Raw genomic sequence first — 22,063 nt, forward strand, 5'->3', positions numbered from 1 at the left:
GAGAAGGTGGGGTGTTTACACAGATGGCTGAATTTGGCGAGAAGCGATATTGTTTGAGCACACTGTCACTGATTTGCCAGCGTGGAGCGTCAGTCAGGACGGCAGTTTGTCCAGTTCCACTAGGCAGCCTCATCCAGCCACTGGTGTCCCAGTGTGGAAGTCTGTACAGAAACATGGCCAAAGGCAACAGCTTCCTCTGTGCGTCATCTTGTGAAGTTCAAGTTAGAAACAAACACCAAGTCCAGTTTTTCTGCGAGGGTTACTGTTTTTACTGCTATGTCCTGTTTATCCTGCTTCTCTGCTTTACAACCAGATTTTCTTCCCAACTGCCAACACCGTGACCTACTTTGCCTTCCAACCCACAACCTGACGCAAAGGCAAAGCCTTCTGTCACAGACTTCCTCATAAGCTTTCACAATTGTATAAGGTCTAATCCCTGTATAAACCCCATATTCCATAACACTCACAGTGCTGATGATGCAAAAATTGGTCATGGAAGTAGTTCCAAGAAACCAAACCTTTAGGATATGTTCTCTGATCTATCTGGAATTATTTTTCTCATAAGATAGAGTTAAGGTCGTTCCTGACCCTCTTTCCAATGGTAAAGGGGACACCGGTAATTCATGGCATGCAGTGACAATAGTTACTTAAATTATCATCTGTAGATAGATTCCCATAATCAAGTGTCTATAGAAGAAGGCAAGGTGAGCAAGTAGCTGCTATCATCAAATACATGAGTGAAAAGAAGAAGTAGAATGGGGTTGGTTGGTTGTTTCTACATGTTGCTGGAAGGGGTGCCTAGGTGGCTCAATCGGTTGAGTGTCCGACTTGATTTCAGCTCAAGTCATGATCTCAGAGTCTTGGGATCAAGCCCCATGTCAGGCTCTGCCCTCAGTAGGGAGTCTGCTCAAGATTCTCTCTCTCCCTTTCTCTCTCCCTCTGCCCCTCCCCCCACTTGTGCTCACTCACTCTCCCTTTCTCACTCTTTTTCTCTCTCTCTCAAATAAATAAATAAGAGGCACCTGGGTGGCTCAGTCAGTTAAGCAGCTGCCTTCGGCTCAGGCCAGGAGCCTGCTTCTCCCTCTCCCTCTGCCTCTGACCCTCCCCCTGCTCATGCTCTCTCTCTCTTTCTCTCTCTCTCTTTCTCTAAAAATAAATAAAATCTTTAAAAAGTAAAGTAAAATAAAATAAAAATCTTAAAAAAAAATTCTTTCTCCCTCTCCTTCTGCCACCCCTCCTCAAAAAAAAGAAATGTGCTGGAAAACTTGAAAAATGAAAATGATGAGTTTAGGTAAAAGATGAGAGATTTGCTATGACTGTTATAAAAGAAACTCATCTGTGGTAGCAGAAGGGCTGAAATTTCTGAAAACCAAACCAAATCAAATCCTGCAACAGATTAATTGCGTTGCAAGATGAGTTTACAACCTCACAAACTCCTGTGTTTGTGGCATTCATTAAAAAGAAGTGAGATCCCTGGGGCACCTGGGTGGCACAGCAGTTAAGCATCTGCCTTCGGCTCAGGGCGTGATCCCGGCGTTATGGGATCAAGCCCCACATCAGGCTCCTCCGCTATGAGCCTACTTCTTCCTTTCCCACTCCCCCTGCTTGTGTTCCCTCTCTCGCTGGCTGTCTCTATCTCTGTTGAATAAATAAATAAAATCTTAAAAAAAAAAAGAAGTGCAATCCTATCATTTGGGAGGGGGACGTATGGGCGGATTTCAAAGCATCTGGGGAACCTTGAACCCCTCAATTCTGCTGAGCCTCCTTTGTCAGATGAAGCAGCTTCCCTCCTCCCTGAGGTTAGTGTTCCCTCACCTCAAAAGCCTATAATGACTTCCCCCGAGGTGTTTCCCTTGTAGAGGAGTACTCATCCTCCAGGACAGATCTGTACCTCCTCTCAGTGCTCTGACCTATAACCATATTCAGTGCCCAGAAGGCCCCGAGTATTAAGCTACAAAGTGCGATGCATGAGAAGGTAAAATACAGACCAAAAGAATTGTAGTATTTTGCTAATTTTGTATCAACACACACCTGAAGAATATGAATAAGAATGGATCCTAAAGATGGGAGGAATTAAAAATTAGAACAGACCAAATATAATAATATGGGCCCCCTAACAGATATTCAAAAACAAATCACAAACAAGGTTGTTCAATGAGTAGTCCATGTACAAAGGAAAATAGTGGGCTTTTTTCCAGTTTAACGTTAGAATATAGAAGTGATATAAAAAATAGCATAAAGTATTTTTTTTATTACTGAAAACTCACATAGTATTCAGAACTCATACCATATTCAACACAACCTATTCTGGAAATAAATGTGTTAGGATAAATTTGCCCAAGGAAATCGGATACCAGACCCAACAAATGCAGTTTATGGGTACTTTCAAACAATTCCAAAAAATCCTGTCATGAATGCTCTGAATTTCCACCACCAGCGACACATTGTCCAACTCAACTGAAATACCTAACGTGAGAAAGGATACAGTCAATAGTTTGCTTCGCCTCGTTCAATATCTCGGGCAGTGTGCATATATGTGATACTCTACTGTATAGTTATAATCCAGAAATTTTTCAGACATGTGTGGCCAAAAGAAGTGGTAATTACATATAAAAGTTTTTCTTCCTATCCAACAGTTCTGCTAATCCCAGGCAGTATCACTCTGAATGAAGGTGAATGAAAAGCTGAGTTTCCATGTGATTATCACACAAATATGAGAAAAAGTACCTTGTACTGATCTGCAATATTCTTTGTGCCCTAAGGCTTAGGTCATTTGGATCAATATACAAGCTTTCCTGAATCTCTGAAACAGGGAAACCCAAGGGACCCCATGAGAGAAAAGGCTCTTGTTTTCCTAGGCTTCTTTTCCTGCTTCTATTCTTGCTGGGAACTGCACCCCCACCCCACTTTACACATGCCTCGTAATGCAAATATTGTATGTCCTCCTTATATGGGACAAGAGCTAACGATTCTCTAGAATAAATAACATCGAAGGAAGGGCCAGGTGAGAGTGGCTGGAGGAAGCTATCATATGCACATTCCAGACCACCGGCACTAGATATCTCAGGACCCTGGACTCCAAGGAATAACATCTAAGCCCTCATATTTGCTCTAACCGATTCCTGGATGCCTGATACGACATGGACAGCAGACCACCATCTTCAATAAAAACCCCACACCCTGAACAAAGAGGAGACTCATGCTCTTTTCCTTTCCAAGTCTCCTGGATGGTCCATCTGTTCCTGCTCTCTCTATGTCTTCAACAAACTCCGCTTTCACCTCCCACTGGCTTACATGTGATTTCCATCCCACGTGAAGCCGAGGACCCTCTTGGCCGGTCCTACGGGACACCTCCCCCCCCCCCCTGCTGTGGACTCTCTACTTGACCTACCGGTATCATCTCTACTTACAAAAGAGGAGTTGAAAACTTGTCAGCATAATTCGTGATACAGGGGTTTTCACATAGATTTTCTCTCTCGAGGCAAAACCAGAGAAGGGCGCAGAAACCTGGAAAAATAAAAATAACCGTAAGTCTTTTCTGAAATATGCTAAACCAATTAAGTCAAGAAAAAAAAATCAAACCAGAATTCACTGTGAAGCATAAAAAAGAAAACTTAGAGAAGGCATAAACAGTTTGAGAGCAAGTACACAGAGGTGCAGAGTCATTGTTTAGAATGGTTGCTGACGCCTTGTTTTTAGGGGAAGGACTGTGCATCCATTATTTAAATCTAAATATGTATGAAGAGAATAGAAAACATGGCCATGTGATTTTGATGTTCTTTTCCACGCTGCTCTCCCACATGCTGGTTCAGTTATAATTCCTGATAACTTCTATTATATTCTTGAGGTAAGACCAAAGGCCACATGATGGCTTTCCTTGACCTTTCCCTCCCTTACATCAGGTATTTAATGTGGCTCTATTATAATATTTCCAGTATTTCTTCCACATATTTTGGGTCAGTGAATCAAAGGTAGAGTTTTCATGGGTTGACAAGAGCAGGAAACAGTGGGAAATGGAGGAGGATCTCCAAGTTTCAGAGTATTTGAAGTTGGAAAGTTTTGTGTTGGTTACTTCTGGGACTTGAATGACCCAGCACATTATTTTGTCTTCATAAGGGATGGATAGTGTCTGTATATTCAGAATTAAGTCATACTTGTTAAAAAACAACATTCAACCCAGTAAGTTTGAAGCGTTAACTGGCTTTATTAAACGATTCATGAATTGGGCAGCATTCCATCCAGGAAACAGAGGGGGCTCCTAGGAGTCATACAAAATGGAAGGTTTTTATAGAAGGGGAGTGGGGTCAAGAAAGTTATTAGCAAAAGAAAAGGATTGTTCTCTGTGAGGCTGCTTTCTTGGGGGAAAAGCAAGGTGTGTTATCATGTAGATTACCTCATCTTTCTTTAAGGAGGCAGATTTGTTGATGCTGATGGAAAAATTGCGGACTGACCAGTTAAGATGACATTTCTGGGGGAGGTAGAAACTGCATTTAGATTGGGTATTTAGCCCCAGTTTGGGAACTGGGGTCTAAATGACACCATTTTGGGCCTATGGTTTTCATTTTAACAATTCCCCCGTCTTTGACCAGACTCTCCGTTTAACTGAAAGATGTGACGATATTTTAAGGCATTAAGCGCCACTCTTGGCTTCCACACTGCAGTTCACGGTTCTTCTTGCTCCTTCAGGTGGTATCATGACATTTTTTACTTAGCCTCTGTGATATGCATAAGTTACCGTTTCTGATTCATATTCTTTAAGCTGGTTATTTCCCTGATTCCTCAGATGTCCCAGTTTTAAAGGAGATCATTTGCTCGGTGGTTAGTGACTGAGAACACACATTTAAAACTTCTGAGGGAGGGGCGCCTGGGTAGCTCAGTCGGTGAAGCGTCTGCCTTCGGCTCAGGTCATGATCTCAGGGTCCTGGGATTGAGCCCCCTGTCGGGCTCCCTGCTCATCAGGGAGGGGTCTACTTCTCCCTCTCCTTCTGCCTCTCCCCTCCATTCATGTGCGCTCTCCCTCTCTCATAAATAAATTAAATCCTTAAAAAAGGTAAAACTTTGGAGAGAATACAACACAGCAGAGAGATGATGGTGATTACTATAAGCAGGATAACTTCCCATGTTTGAAATGCACTTCTAAGCCATGGTCCCTGAGACCCAAACCAGTTAAATCAAATAAGTTAAAGGAAGACCCTGTGGAAGGAGTCAACCTTTGAAGCCAAGCAGCTTGCTCAGTGATCTTATACAACTGAGTTTCAGTTTTTCCAGAAGTGTTAACCCAGGCGCAGCACAGATACCTCCTTGTTCGGCTGAAAGATAGTCAAGGGCCATCCTGTTATCAGGAACAACTTTGTCCCAAGAGTCTAAGGTTTTTTGTTGGGAAGCTATTCTCTTGGCAAAGGAATCTGCCGTGCCTTCGAGAGTTAGTAGGGAGAAGTTTCTGATCCAGGGCTCATTTTCCCTTCCTCTCAACTAGGGAAGCAGGGCCCTGCCAAGAGAAGCAAATCCTGAGTCATGAATGCTTCCAGCTGGGTCTTTTTTAACGGGATGGAGTACATTCACGGAGTCAACCAATGAGATGTCTTAGTTTGCTCGTAAAAAGTGAGGGACACCGTGAGATAACCTAAGGGGCATTGCCCAGCTGTGCACCAGCTGCCTACCGAGGCATTCACAGGCCCAAGAAGGATAACCAGCACAGACAAAGACACACCTGATGGAGCACAAACTGTTCCCGGTAGGGTGGTGCTGTTAATGAATTCATTCACGGGGATTGTGGCCTTTACCCATTCAAGCCAAGGATCAGTTGTCAGCACATACAAGAAAATCTCCTAGACTAAAAGAATGAGTTGCTCTAATTACCCTGCAAATGGGTGCTGCTGTTATGAGGTCTTAGACAGTGGGGGCCGATCTGATCTAGATAATCATGGGAACGTGGGGGTGCAAACATACCAAGATTTACATAAGTAGCTGTGTCTAATTGAGTACATATGGTTATAATTGAAGAAAGGTTGAAACAAGGCATAGGTCATTCTGGCTATAAAAGTTGAATTTGATAAAAGACTTCTTGGGGGTGGGGGGTTGATTGTAGTTTGCAGTGACATTAGGAAAAGAAGAAGAATTAGTCACAGGGAGGACCCAGGGGTCCCTAGCATCTGGGACAGATAGAAATCTTTGATGACAAACCCAGCAATCTAAAGGATTACCCTGCCCCCTCAATGAGAGCCTGGGAGATATGGATGAGGGCATTATCTTTCCAGGCCAATGCCAGAGTGAAGGCAAGAAAGAGGGTAAGAAAAGAGTTCATGTTTAGTTAAAGTATGAAGTCTTAATCTGGTGTCTTGGGTGGAAACAGTCTACCTTCATGCCAGCAACTTCTCTTCTGTGTCAATGTGTTTTGGAGGGCTCCAGCATCCGCATGGGCCCAGATGTCAGGCAGAGCCTTGTTCTGCTCTGAGATGAGAATCCAAGACTCAGTACCTTCTCATCTGACAGCAGTATCAGTGGTCAGGAGCATCTGGTAAGATTCATTCCAATGAGATTCGAGGATTATTTTTCTCTGATGACATTTCCAGAGTACCTCGTCCCCAGGTTCCAGTCTGTGACCAACAGGACCCTTTGAATTGGAATCTGGGAAGGCTATTACCTCATTGGTAATAGGTTTTAGCATAAGACTTTGAAGACTTACAGTAGGTGGTTGTTCAAGCAGATACTAAGAGATCAAAAGAAGGATGTATAGCAATGATGACCTCATTTGAGTTTGTTTCCCAAAGGGGGTACTGTGAACAGTCAGCAAGACCAGAGGCAACATCTTACGCCAAGGGAGATTATAAGTTCGAGGACCCTGTTAGTTCTCCCAACCTTGCCTGATGATTGAGGATGATAGGGACAGTGATAATTCCAAGAACTGTACAAGGCTTTCCTTAAGCTTTGTATGATCTCCCCAGTGACATGAATGCCTTGATCCCTGGAAATTGTGGAAGGTATATTTCAAGTTGGAGACACATTTTCCAAGTGGGAGACATATTTATAGCAAAATAACCGTGAGAGCCTCAGCCCTATGGCAAGGGAAGGCTTCAAACCATCGAGGAAGCACACGTACAAGAAAATATTCGGGACTCATACTCGGTGGCAATTGAATGAAGTCCAGCTGCAGGTGTTCAAGGGGTCCAGGGGGAGAAGGTTTGAGGCCTCTGGCAACAAAAATAACTTTTCCAGGATTATAGACCTGACAGGTCAGACATTGATGGTAAACTGTTATAGCAATCTTTGGAAGTCTCCCCACCAATGTTTACTTACAATCTGAGTCATCTTAAATGCACCATGGGGGGTAAAGGAATGTCAAAATCAAAAATGGGATTTGCCAGGGAGCTGGAAAGAACCAAGCAGCCGTCTTGGGCTTCCCATAGCCCTGACTGTTCACTGAATTTACCACCACCGTTTTTCTGATCCGGAAGCAGACTGCTACCATGTTGCAAGGACATCAGGATGGCAAAAGTCTGGCAACAAGGGGTCATTTTTTGCAGAGGCAGAAGAAACTTTGTCCACGTGAGCCACAACCTTTATAGATTCTATTGCATACAAGCTGGCTAGCGCACTTCCCTGAAACTCAGGCTCAGCCTCAATTTTGATGACAGCAATTTTCAATAGCACCAAAGTCATTTACTTGTTGCCCATTTTTTATTAGGGTCCCCAAGGATATAAGAACCCGTTTGTTTCTATAACATCCCCAAATCATGGACGACCCCAAAGGCAGACCAGCTATCAGTGTGAAAGCTGACAATGCATCCCTTGGTAACTGGCATGCCCCGCTAAGGGCTCCGCTCGTTGGGCTGGTTTGGCTTGTCAAGTGGTTCATATTGGGTGGTAACAGCATAGCCTGCTCAGAAATTCCTTTTTCATTTTTACAGTGTGATCCACCAACAAACAAAATTAGATCAAGATTAGTCAAAGGAGGGGCGCCTGGGTAGCGCAGTCGTTAAAGCGTCTGCCTTCAGCTCAGGGCGTGATCCCGGCATACCGGGATCGAGTCCCACATCGGGCTCCCCCGCTGGGAGCCTGCTTCTTCCTCTCCCACTCCCCCTGCTTGTGTTCCCTCTCTCGCTGGCTGTCTCTCTGTCACATAAATAAATAAAATCTTAAAAAAAAAAAAAAAAGATTAGTCAAAGGAGTATCTCAAAAATCAGGACCCAGTGTCACCAAAAGGGACATTATTGCTTCAGAGTCATGGGGTTTGCCTTCATCAGGTGGGGGTAGGGACATTGGAGGATTAAGGATGTTAACAGTGTTTAAGATGGAGATTAGGTGGTGAAAGCAGAAGGATCTCCTAGGAGGTTAGTTTGTTTGCAGAGAAATGTTGAGTCCATTCGGAGTTAAGAAGACTGAATGATGTGTGTGTGGGTGGGGGAGGGGGCTTGTAAATAAAGGTCATTTCCTCGGGTTAAATCTGCTGAGGCTTTTACTAACTTTGTGGCTGCAGCTATAGCCTTAAGACAGTTTGGACATGCCCAGGCAACCGAATCGGGTTGTACGCGGTCATAGGCAATAGGCATGTAATAGGTATGTCTAGTGCCTTGTGTTTGCATGTGTATTCCCAAAGCTTGATTATCCTTTCATGGAGAAATCGAGGGAAAGGCTTTCAATGGCCCTAGGGCAGCCGGTTCTTGGCAGTGCTTGTGTTAGCCTCATAAAAACCTGCTCATATTTGTCTTCCCAAGGAAAGGGCTCAGCGACTGAAATTTTAGTAAGTTCATAGAGTGGGGGAGCCAGTAGAGAAAAATGAGGAATCCGCAGTGCGCAGTGGCCAGCCAGGCCTAAAACGCCATGAAGCTACCCCTTAGATGTGGGCCTAAGAAATTGTTTTGATTTTCTTAATCCTTTTGGAGACAGCTGAATTTCTTCAGCCAGCACTTAGATCATAACCCAGGTAATGGACAGTAGCTGGAGAAAATTGTCATTTTTCTTTAGACAGTTTCTGTCCCTTTTCAGCTAACTGTTGTTGCAAATAAATGGAATCCTTTATGGACGCAACACCCCTTTGCTGACTGAGCACAGCAAGAGATCGTCTGCGTATTGGAAAAGGGTGGATTTTCCAGAATACTGGAGGGTACTTAAATCCTGGTGATGTACTGGGGAGAAATAAGAAGGGGCCTCAGTGAACCCTTGAGACAAAATGGTCCAGGTATAGTGTTGATTGTTCCAAGAAAGGCAAACAGCTACGGGCTGTTGGGGTCTCCAGAGAGGCTGAAAAAAGCTGAACCAAGTGTCTACAGTCGTGAACCGTTTGAGTCCGGTGGAACTTGTAACAAAAGGGCATTGGGGTTTGGAACAGCTAGGAAACTGGGAATAATCTCCTTATTAATAGCTATCAAGTACTGGACAATCACCATCCCTGCCCATTAGGTTTTTGAACTGGCAAGATTGACATGTTACAGGGGCTGGTCCCGGGAATGAGGAGCCCTGGGCAATTAACATTTTTATCATTGCTGTGAGGCCTTACATGGCCTCAGGCTTTAATGGAGAGTGAGGCAATTTAGGAAGAGTTTTAGTCACTATCTGCATTTGTTTTTTTTTTTTTTTAATTTTAATGATTTTTTATTATATTTTGTTAGTCACCATACAGTACATCCCCGGTTTCCGATGTAAAGTTCGATGATTCATTAGTTGCGTATAACACCCACTATCTGCGATTTTGCAGTCTCTGCACTTTTTATTCTCCCAACGTATTAGAAGCCGCCCACAGGGGCGGGGGGGGGGTGGTATTTTTATTTTTTTAAGATTTTATTTATTGATTCGACACAGAGAGAGAAACAGCCAGCAAGAGAGGGAACACAAGCAGGGGGAGTGGGAGAGGAAGAAGCAGGCTCCCAGGAGAAGAGCCCGATGTGGGGCTCAATCCCAGAACGCTGGGATCATGCCCTGAGCCAAAGGCAGATGCTTAACGACTGCGCCACCCAGGTGCCCCTGTTTTTTTTTTTGTTTTGTTTTGTTTTGTTTGGCACCTCAGCTATACAGGGGAACTTCATCAGGATTCTTCCTCTGTATCAAGAACAGATTGTAAAGAACATAAGAGGTCAGATTCAGGATGACCAGGAAATTCTAAGGTAAAGTCTCCATTAGAAGCAAAGTGTATCAGCCCTTTTAATTTAGAAAGGAGATCTCTACCTAGTAAATTAACTGGAGCTGGATCACCTAGCAAAAAGGAATGCTTTTCAGTTAAGAGGTCCCAGAGCGATCTGTACTGGTTGAGGTGGAAACTGTGAGCTTTTTTAGATACCCCCACTATGGGCACCATTTTACTCAGAGGAATTTGTTGTCCTGTGAGAGTGGGACTTAAAATAGAAAGTGTAGCTCCAATATCTACTAAAATTTGGCAAGCTTTTCCATTAATTTTGGCTGTTTAATGGAATTACTGTTAACAGCTCACCAGAGAATCCCTCCAAGTCCTATCAACTCTGGGAGGGGCCCGTATAGGAATCCTCCCTTGGGGGCACTGGAACTGAAGAATTTGCAGAGGACCTTTGAGGACAATTTTTTCCCCCAGTGCCCTACTTGATTACAAATCGAGCATTGACCTTTAGGCCGTAGTTTTGATGGTGGAGCCCCAGAAGGACAGAATGTGCAGGGCCCAGGTGTTATTTTAGGTCTCTGGCCTTGGAGCTGGTATAGCCGTAAAGCCAACAATTCGGCAGATCTTTGTTCAGTCTTACTTCAAGTTCCTTTCAAAATGCTCAGCTGTAGCCATGAGGTGAGTCGGGCTGGAGGCCTCGCATGCTATTCTTTGCCTTTTATTTAGCACCAGGCTCTCTGGGGATAAACCATGTACAAAGAGAGCACGCTGGGTGACTTCATTTCGTGCCTGGAATCCAGAACGCTGAAGGAAGAGCCTCCAGCCACCTCCAGATGGGCTCTAAGTCTGCCACAGGTTCATCTTTCTTTTGTTTGCGTGTTTGAATAACAGACCAGTCAATGTGGGTGGGGAAACTCTAGGAATGGCTTTTAAAAGATTAGCTGCTATTCTGGGAGCTTTTTCTGATTTATAAGATCCTGGAGACACGGTATTTCAAATATCCTCGGCATTATGCCATTCTGCTTCCCACATCCATTTGGGGGCATCGCCAGGTCCTACCAACACGTGCACTAGCTGATAAAGATCTGGCAGTCTGGGGTCATGGGCTCTGATAAGGATTTTAAATTCTTTTAAAAACCTCTGGGGATCCTCCTTGATTTAGGAAATTCTTCAACTATGGCCCTTAGTTTAGTCTTTGACCAAGAAGGGAAAGATAGCCCAGGAGGATGCCTGCCACCTGGTGGTTTTATTTTTAAAGGTAACTGCTTAAGTGTCTCTTCAGAGTGGAAAGGCAGTTCAGACAGAGAATGAGGAGGCCAGGATGACCTCAGGGATAGAAGGGTGGAGGGGTGCAATAGGAGTCCTGTCAGTTCTTTCGTCTTAGGTACCTCTTGCGTTTTTAATTTCTCTTAGCCTTCGGTAAGGAGCCTTTCAATAAGGCTATTTTAGAATCTTGAAGCCCCTTGGGAGAAGATTTGCACACCAATTAAAACAGGCATCCCTTTCTGTTTGCTTCATTAGGGAAGTCTTAATTCAAGCACATTTCTTAAATGAACAATCTTATCTAATTGGAATGCATATTGGCCATTGTAATTCTAGGTTATTTTTAGTAAAATTTTTCCATCTTGCTACATATCTGCAGCTTTTGGGACTAAAGTTCTTAGATATAAAATAAGCTGGCATGCCAGAAGGTAGCATACTTGACTCTTCAGAATTTAAGGACCCCATTGCTAAGACTTCGGGTTTCTGAAGCCAAACTAATACCTAAAAGGGATGTGCTGTGTAGGGTTGGGGGTTGTGGGTATGTTACAGTGTCCCTCGTTGCAGGTTTTTTGAGGTTGGCAGGTGACCTAGTGTCCATCTAACCTGTTCTGTGACCAGCTTATTCTACCACGAGAGTCTTCTTGAGGTGGCAAGCACTCCAGCAACCTTTAAATGCTTGATCCGTGTCCACCAATGTTTGCAGTTTTTTGGCCTCCAAGATCCCTGCTAGAAACAGCCTTTCATCTACACAAAACAAGACAAGCAAATGCGCGCCTTAAGACGTCGGCAGTACTGAATCCTGGCCACAAGAAGGCCCTGTGCGCAATACCATCAACTCCCTCGAAAACTTGCTGAGCTTTCCTATCCAGAGAATTACCATCTGAAAGGCTATAGGCTTGGCTCTGGGCAGAGCTTTCTGCCAGCTCAGTTGGGCTCTGAGCAAATATGCTAGCATAACTGGGCCCTGGGAAAACAGGCCAGCTCAGTTGGCTCTAGGCATAACTGTCTGCCAGTGCAAGCTGACCTGTCCTGTAAAGGAAATTCAGTTAGATTGGTAGCTCAAATGCAAAAAAGAGCCTCTCAGACCAAGAGGAGCTGACCCAAGGCTCTCAGAAATGGCAAGAAAGACCGTGAACTCAAAGCGTTCGCAGGTACAATGCCAGTGGTTTTCATCCCTGGATGTTGCCGGAAGTTTGCTTCAGATCCTGTTGCTGGCACTAAATCTGTTAAAAAACAAAGTTCAGCCTAGTTGGAGATCTAACTGGTGTTATTAAATGATTCATGAATTGGGCAGCATTCCATCTAGCAAATAGAGGGGACTCCAAGGAATTGTACAAAATGGAAGGCTTTTATAGAAGGGAAGCAGGGTCAAAAAAGTTATTAGCAAAAAAAAAAAAAAAAAGGATTGCTTTAGGTGGGGCTGCTTTCTAGGTGGCAAAGTGTCTTATACAGTCTATCTCATCTTTCTTTAGGGATAGACTGGACCCAATAGGCAGACCCACTGGTACTGATGGAAAAATTGCTGATTGACCAAGTAAGACTACATTTCTGGGGGTGTTTGAAACTGCATTTAGATTGGGTATTAAGCCCAAGTTTGGGAACTGGTGTCTAAGTGACACCATTTTGGGCCTGTGGTTTTCTTTTCTAACAGACCCTGTTTCTCAGTCATACTTTTTCTCATAATTCTCATAGCTGGTTGGTTACCTACCCTCAGTCTTATCCTGTTCCCTGTATGATTACCTTAGAAATCATCTTGAGTTACCAGGTACTGAATCTCGGGGCTGACTGCATGCTAGTGTGGCAGTAGGGCCACAACTAGTACGACTGAAATTGGAGATTCTGGAATAGGACGTTTGAGATTGAAGAGTATAATCAAATCTTCCAGATAAATCTCACAACAGTAAATTAGGTTTGTGTACCGGTCATATTGTCAGTTAAATATATAGAAAGAAAGATATTTCTGGACATGGTAAATATGCTCAACCTGGCTGAAATTGACCTGCCAATTAACTACAGTGCATGGATAACATTTTCTGGAATTTAACCAGTCCTTTTGAAACCGTTCATATAAAGCAGCCAGAAATCAAGGATTTGGATAATCCATGAATATTGTTATCCAAACACATAGACAGGTATCATAAGCTATCTGTGGTGAAAAATTCAGTGTGCTTTGCATAAGGAGGTATATTATTCTCCTATTCCTGCTCTAATAATCACGAAGAGTAGCTTAAACAACACTAATTTGTTATACAATTCTGGAGGGCAGAGCTTGAAATGGGTTCCACTGGTCTAAAACCAAAATGGAATATAATCAATGTGTAGGCAAGGATGCATTTTTTTTTTTTTTGGACGCTTTAGGGGATATTGCATTCCTTGCCTTTTATAGCCCTAGCACCTGGCTACATTCCTTAGCTCAAGGCCCCTTCTCTGCTTCCAAGCCAGCAAACGCAGTACTTTGATCTCTGCTTACATCTTCCCATTTCCTTCTCTTACTCTGACTCTCCTGGCTCTCTCTTTCCACTTAAAAGGACCCTTATGATTATAGTGGGCCCACCTGGATAATTCAAGACAATCTCCACATTTCAACATCAACTGATTCGCAACATTAATTCCATCTACAACCTTACTTGTTTTGCTATGTAACATGATCATAGGTTCCGGGGATTTAGAAAGTGCACATTTTTGAGGGGCCATTATTTTTACCTACAACAGAAGGGAATAAGGTTAATATCATTGACAGTGAATCTACCTACATGCAAAGAATATTGGGGTCGTAGGAGGGTGCATGTGTGTGATAGAATTCATTTTATTGTCACTATAGAGATTGGGAATGGCTACGGTAATTTTCAAGACTTATCTTTGGGCTTGGCCACAGCTGTCATACTCGTCTAAACCTAACCATACAGAAAGTTGCCCTATTCCTGGTATTTTCAGTTGTATAAAATTCTGGGTTACTTTTCTCTGATTTAAAACTTAAATATCTCTGACTACTATAAGAAAATCCACACCTTGTAGTTCTATTTTAACAAGGATTTTGGAAATAAGACAGTTCTGGACTTATATACTAGCCCAAATAGAAGATAAACCTGAATCTCAATCCTGGCTCTGGCATTTACAAATTCTGAGTTCTTATTGCTAAGATGACTACACAAAGCATTGACAGAACATGGAGACATTTCTGGCATTAATTAGTGAATTTCAAGATGTACCTGAATGTGGCTCAGAAGTTAAGAATGCCAGGTATTAGGTATCAAAATACAAAGAAATATATGAAATTAGGACATTAAAAGAAAGTATATGGAAGGTGAGAGGGAGAGAACCAGGCAAGATGACTAAGGACTAAGTTCCCACTTGGAGAGGATGTTTGATGATGGAACATCCTTTCAGATTATATTACCTATTCAATGACAAGAAAAGGAGTTGAATTTAAATGATAGGTGCTTTTATCAAAAATGAAGCATATTTATATTATGAGTCTTACTATAACAGGAGTCTTCAAAAGGTAAAATTCAGAGAAATAATGCTGGGGGGGGATATGAACAAAAACTGCATGTAAAGTGCACATAAAAATACTTCCTGCCCAGTATTTTCGATAAAGACGAAACAAACTGACCAGTAAGACTCCAGTGAAAAGATGAGCGCAACCCATTAAGGAACTAACAGAATGGACTTATTGATAAGCAAAAAATTGTGAGAAGTTTACACATAGGACAGATGTGGGGACTTATAGGGGGAAAAGAAACAGAATTTACAGAATTCCAGAAAGGGTAACAGTGGTAATCTCTGAAATATAAATCCAAGTGGAGCTCTCTGTAATCTTTAAGATCTTACTACAGATGGAGAATTCCAGATAAGAGTAGAAAATTGAGATTCAGGTATATGCATACATAAATGTCACTTAGAATTGCTTTTATGATGTATGGGATGCTACAGTAGATTGCTTAAGTTGGTCCCAAATTCTTCAGCCTGTAACACTGCTGTACCTTCTCACCATGAGAGGGATGGTCTGTTCTATTCTTTGACTCTGTGCTCAGCCATGTGATTTGCTTTGGCTAATTAGATGCTGGCATATATTTTGCAAGCAGTCTTTCATTGCTGGACTTACATCACTGAGACTTACATATTGGGCCTTATTCACCCTTCACTTCTACTAACATCATGAGAAGGTTATGCCTAGACTAGAGAACAGATCCAGGGAGAAGAATGGAAGATCTGAGGAGCCAAGGTGCTCCATCAGGTTCAGCTTTGATCAACCAGCTTCCAGGTAGCCCCCAGACACATAACTGGGATTAGGAAAACAGTGGCTGTATCTAGACAAGTCCAATGTACATTACTGGTCTCCAGAGATATATAGAAATAAACATTTATTGTTGTCTATCACTGAGTTTTGTGGTGGTTACACAATAAAAGCTGACTGGTACAAAAATTGATACTAGAACGGGGCTATAATGGCAACAAAAGCTTAAATATATGGCACTGATGTTGAGGATACTGATAGAGGAGGCTATAAAAATGGTGGCACGTTAGGCACTTTTGAAATATTTGCTATTAAAGACAGAAAATGAATGAAATTAACTTTTGTATCTGAGCGAAGAGGCAATGAGGTAAAGCATTGTAGGCATCAAATGACTGCTTCTACCTGTATATTATTTGGTACTAAAATAAAGAGATGGACTCCAAAGAAACTATACGCTTTACAAAGAGAATTTAGAGAAGACATAGACTATATAACCTTCAGGTCGCTCACTCTGTAGCCTATATTTTCCATCTTTTCCATCTTCTAATGTTTCTTCTGTCTTTTAATGTTTCATTCTGGGTAGTTAGTTACCTTCTAATTCACTAATTCTGTCTCTTCCACTGTGTCTGACTGGTTGTTAAATATGTCTACTCAATTCTTAATCTTGATTATTCATTTTCTCAGACTTAACTGATTAAGTGATGGGAACAAACTTTTGCTATTCTACAAATCTGCTAGAGGGAAACAAAATAAAATACAACACCAAGTTCTTAAAGAAGGCTTTTTAAAAATAATTAGAAGTGCAAGCCAAAAAAAAAAAAATGAAAATCTCCAGGAAATTACTTAGGCAGTGTCCAAATTATGTACATAAACATTTCAAGTATATATCATTAAATGAGGTACGTGATGATGATGATGACAGCTAAATGGGAAACCAGTAAATGACAGATGTGACTTCACCTGGCTTTCTAAGTGGCAGACTTCACTGTCATACAACACATCCCCATGGCCTTAACATTGGGGCTTAGGCTAAAAGAACACCATCACCTACCACTTCATCAAGGACAACTTAAAACCAACATATTTATAATGATTTACATCCTATTTTTTTTTCCTTTACTACATTCTAAATATTGTGACAAAAGTTATCTCAACCACTACTTTGCTTTTATTGCATTTTCATACAGACATATATATCCTCTATAGAATCATACAGTAAATTTCTTTCATACTTTAATAGCATCATTAGTAAGCAAAATTCTCCCACTGCTTATTTGCATTTCTAGCTACTGTGATTAAATCTGGGTTACCTTATTACAGTAGTCAAAGGAGCACTATATATACACACACAAATCCAAACACTACACTGAATATGTATTCTGCTTTACGAACTAATCTATGTTTGTGTCTTTTTTTGTCTAACAAAGAACTAAAAAACATTACAAATCCAATTTGTTCATTTGCACTGTTTCATAGTATTCAGTTGTATCAGTATGCTATAACCTATTTATCCACTTTATCATAATGGACATTTGTATGACTTCTCAATTTCAGCTATTAAGAAAAATAGTAATATGCACATTTTTGCATATATATCCTGGTGCCCAAATACCAAACATTCTCTAGTGAATATAAATAGGACTGCAATTAATATGTCTCAGGATATGCATCTTCACCTTCATTACAAAATGCCATACTGTTGCACAAACTTGTTTCTCCCAGTTTTTAATCCTATGAATACTGTATGAAAAATCCCATTGCTACAGATCCTTCCCAAAATTAGTACTTCAAACTGTTTACACCTTTATATTTATTTAACTATTATTACACATAATATAATCTTTTTTTATTACAATTGTGAATTTATCATAAGTTGAAAAAATTTTGTTTATTCTTTTCTGTTCCTATGACGGTGATTACATATATTTCTTCATACTGCATTGAATAACATACATATTTACTAATATTCCACTATGTAGTTTTATAACCTTTCTACTTCATATCTCAATCTGCTGCCTGAAAGTGTTATTATAGAAGAGAGATTTCCCTTTTAATCAAACATTATATCAGATCACTTTGAGTAAATTGATTAGGTAACAGCATGTTGTAAGGGAAATTTCAGTGCTGTTCAACACCTAAAGGACCCGATGAAAGAAATGTTGAAGTTGAAAATGAACCTACAAGGTCTTCTGTTAAGGTATTTTCCCTTAGAATACAGAAACTTCTTTCAAATTCTATCTATGAAGCTAAATGTATTCATTTTCTCAGACAGAATTTCAGATGCTACCGTAGTCTCAGGTATCCCTCCTAGCATGCTGTTTCCCAAAACTAGAGAGTGGTATGAGTGAAAGGAAGCTGAAGTCACCATGACAAGCATCTTGGCCTGATTGTTATCTCTGTACCTTAAGGAAGATCCAACTTGCTACTGGAGTGGAAATAAGTAAATGGTGGTGAGGAGGAGGAAGGTCGTCACCACTTTCACGGCCCTTGTGTGGGCCTCTGCTGGAGTCCCTCAAGCCCATCCGGTTGAGCTGTAGGTTCTTGGTGTCTCACCAAGAACAGAAATAAAAGGAGCAAACAGGTCAGGGACAGGAGAAAGGGGAGAAAGCTTAACATAGGTCAAGCTAGGAAGTAGAAGCCTTTTAAGACCAAACACGTATGTCTAAATGCAAAGTCTCTCATGTATCCCATAGGTATTCATCCACAACTCACCAGGGGCATCCTACATTCAGAAGTTAACAGACTATAAGAACAAAGGCCCCAGGAAAAGCACGAGACCCATTCTGTTCTCTCTCCACCTCCGCCGGATGAAAAAGAAGTGGGAGAACTTGGCTACCTTCAAGAAGCAGAAAATGTTAGGCAGGTAGCAAACCAGGGAGTTCAGTGATTAGTGCCCAAAGAATAGTAACCGCTTTTGCTAGTTGTTTACCAATGGCATAGGGATGTGGAGACAGTCCCACCAGAAATGAATCGAATAGTGTCACCCACTGTTGAGTGATTCTGACCATAGCCAAGCTGGTAAGGATGAAATCAGTTGATGAGACTTTCCCATTCTTGACCCATTCACTGCAGTTTGCCAGTCCAATGAACCCATTTCCCTGCATTCCTACCAGAATGCCACTACCAGAAAGAGATCTTCATTCCAACTCACATTTTCATGAAAATATTTCTGATGTGGTGCCTCACTGACGGCATCATAGCTAAACACTTGCAGGTTGACATCCACTTAGAGATGTTTGCATCCTATTTCCAGAAAGGACAACCGCAATTCTGCTATAGTCCCAGAGACCTTCACAAAAGAATAGTTCACTCTATTGAAACTGTACTTCCAGTGCTAAACCAAACAGTTCTGGGAAGAGATACAAAGCTTCATGAATACCCCTCTTATTACTTGTCAGGTACTATCGAATTTCCAGAGTAAACGCTAATCAACATCCACTTATCCTTGCACCAGCTAAAAATGTCCATTTGTGCTAATGCTTAAAAGGATGAAGTCAGGTATGAAAATATGCAAATATGAGACATTCTTTTCCCATAAGTTCTACTTTCTTCTTCCCTGAGCCATGCATTTGAATGAATTGAATGAATTTAGATTTTGAATAGAAATGGCTAGAAAAAAGTTTTATATAATTCAGTTATCGTTACTCATTCTATCAAGTATTTTTATTGATTCAATGATTTATAGGAATAATTTAATGAAATTATTTATAGTTCAAAGAGCACACTCACGTTCTAGAGCAAATAAGTATAAATAATTAGTTGCATAATATTGTAAGAGCTAAATCAGAAGTTATAAGCAACGTATGCTGGGAATAGACACGAGGAAGCTACGGATGCTACAGTGCAGAACCAACTAGGGTTTTATGTGGATAGGCACATTTAGTTTGAACTCGAGATCTTTAGAATTTAAGAAGAAATAGAGAAAAAGAGCTGGTAGTCAAGATGGATACGGGGCTTGTATAAATTTTCAAAGTGACACAAACAAGCTACGCCATGCTTCTAAAGGCAGAAACTGTTTTACAATAACTTATTGTCTATTTCGATTGTAATGGTACTATGTCCTCTCCGACACTCGTGTCCTCAATTCCATTTCTCCTCATCTGGGCCACAGAGAGACTGCACTTCCCAGCCTCCCTTGCAGGTGGTTGTGGCAATGTGGCTGAAATCTGAACAATGTCATATGAGAGAAAATTATGTGCATCATCTACAGGTCCAGCCCAACAAACATCTCCCGTGAACACTCCTCCATACACCTTTTTCCTTGCTGCTGTCTGGAATGGGGATGACCCCAAGGCAATCTTGGAAGCCACATGTTAAAGATGCAGTAAGTTCACTCATCCTAATTCCCGGGTAACTGTATGGAGAAGTACTGGTCGTCAAACACATCAGTACTGTGAAAAGAGCAATTTAAGTCTATATTATGGATGAATCACTTTGTTGGGCAGCCTATTTGTGACACAAAGTGGGCGCGGTTAGAGGCGTTTCGATCATGAAGAAACAGATTTTGGAGGCTGGAAACATGTAGGCTCCCATGATGTAGTGGCAAAGTCTTTTAAAATGTTACATATAAAATCTTTGAGGAAGGCCTGTTTACCTAGTCTTAGCCCTAGTGGAAGTGGTTGATAAGACCTAAAACGGTGTGCTGAAGTTGTTTTTAGCAACATATTACAAGACAAGATGAGAAAGGAATGAATTGACTGGGTCGCAAAAGAAGAGTTCAGAAATTTTGGGTCTCATATGGTTGTAAAAATCTCACAGCTCTTAGGTCTCAAACAGTAATAAAACTGAAGAAAAATCCTTAGCTGACAAAGGCCCGTTAAGATTTTTCAGTTAAGGGGCGCCTGGGTGGCACAGCGGTTAATCGTCTGCCTTCGGCTCAGGGCGTGATCCCGGTGTTACGGGATCGAGTCCCACATCAGGCTCTTCCGCTATGAGCCTACTTCTTCCTCTCCCACTCCCCCTGCTTGTGTTCCCTCTCTCGCTGGCTGTCTCCCTCTGTCGAATAAATAAATAAAATCTTTAAAAAAAAAAAAAAAAAAAGATTTTTCAGTTAAACATGGAAACTATTCCTTGTAGAAATGACCAGACCAAGGGTTTTAAACTTCAGACATAATCCCATTATTTCAGGTGGCTTCCAGATAGTACTATTGAAGTTGAAGTAGTCATGGGATAGGTAAGCTAATTAATTAATTAATTAATTAATTAAAGAAGACATTTATGTAAGGGAAATCTTTGTCTCTGGACATCTGACTGAAAGCAAATAAACAAAACTTCCTAAATATTTGTGGTAACTGTACTCGAGTATGACAATGAAACCTGTGATATTTGAATGACTTACTGGCTTCCAAATTTGTATTATCAGGGATTAGGCTTGAAATTTGTACCTTGTTCAGGAGGGTTTCTTCCCCACCATCTACTTCAGATGTAGTCAAGGAGGATAACAATTATGAAGACCATCCAGAGGGTGGAGCCAGGAGCCACAGAAAATGATGAATAAGGGAGTTGTTCCCAGAGCCCGGACACAGGGACTAATCAGGAACGTCTCTGCAAAGTCAGTGCCAGGGGCTTCACAGTACCTACCTAGATTTTGTCACTGCTATGGACAGTTGACAGCTGTGGACCCCCTATTCTCTTTGCCAAATGAAAGGAGTTTATTCTTTCCAGCTAGCCTGACCCTAATCATTCATTTTACATTTGAAGGTGGGGGATGGAGGAAGGCACCGATCTTGTGTTTTCTGTGTTCATTTGTCATCAGACTATGAAGGATTGCAACCAGTAATCATTTAGAGAACTGCTTATTCAAATTCCTGGATTCTAAACTGATAGAACTTAAGTACAGAACTTTTGAGTTGTGTCCCCAGGGAAGGGGTATGAGTGTGTTCTATGAGTAGGGAAAGGGGTACATATGGTGATTTAAAAACAGGCATGGAGACTGGCAGACACAGTGAGGCAAACCAAAATTCTTATTTTCTTCTTCTTCCTAAGCATGCATGAGACATTTCCCAGCCTCCTTTGCAGGTAGGTGTGATTAAATGACTTAAGTTCTAGACACTGCAGTGTGAGAAGTAATGTGTGAAAACTCCACACCTAGCCCAATTAAATACTGTCCACTCCAAACACACACACACACACACACACACACACACACACACACACACACAATACCCCCAGGGCAACCATGGAAAATGAGTTGAAATATCATTAAGATGGTGACAACAGGATGCTCCTGAATTTCTCTCCTCTCACAGCATACCGAATATACAGCTACACATGGACCAATTCCCTCTACGAAAAATCCAGGCTAATTGAGGGACTCCTATACACTGGGAAACTTAGAATATATCCACATCAAAACAAGTAGGAAAGGCTGAAACACACTTTCAGCATAAGCCTCACCCCTGCACAGCACCAATCAGGAGGGAACCCCCAACTCCCAGCTTCTCCCGAAAGAGCATTAGGTACTGTGAAGCCCCTGGCACTGACTTTGCAGAGAGGGA

At 41.6% G+C, this 22,063-nt stretch overlaps 1 long non-coding RNA gene across 2 annotated transcripts in view; it reads left to right on the plus strand.

Annotated features, from left to right (window-relative positions):
* The first annotated feature begins 10,605 nt into the window (after positions 1 to 10,605).
* LOC148107778 (uncharacterized) overlaps positions 10,606 to 22,063 on the plus strand; it is a 43,128-nt gene continuing 31,670 nt past the window's right edge. Inside the window, exons 1-2 of one of the 2 annotated variants that reach the window (XR_015721604.1) lie at positions 10,606 to 10,744; positions 12,802 to 12,863. This is a non-coding gene — a long non-coding RNA (uncharacterized LOC148107778). The other variant, XR_015721603.1, reaches the window with a different exon arrangement.

This window comes from Ursus americanus, chromosome 25, assembly GCF_024610735.1.
Source record: "Ursus americanus isolate L20-20 chromosome 25, mUrsAme1.1.p, whole genome shotgun sequence".
Lineage (NCBI taxonomy): Eukaryota > Metazoa > Chordata > Mammalia > Carnivora > Ursidae > Ursus > Ursus americanus.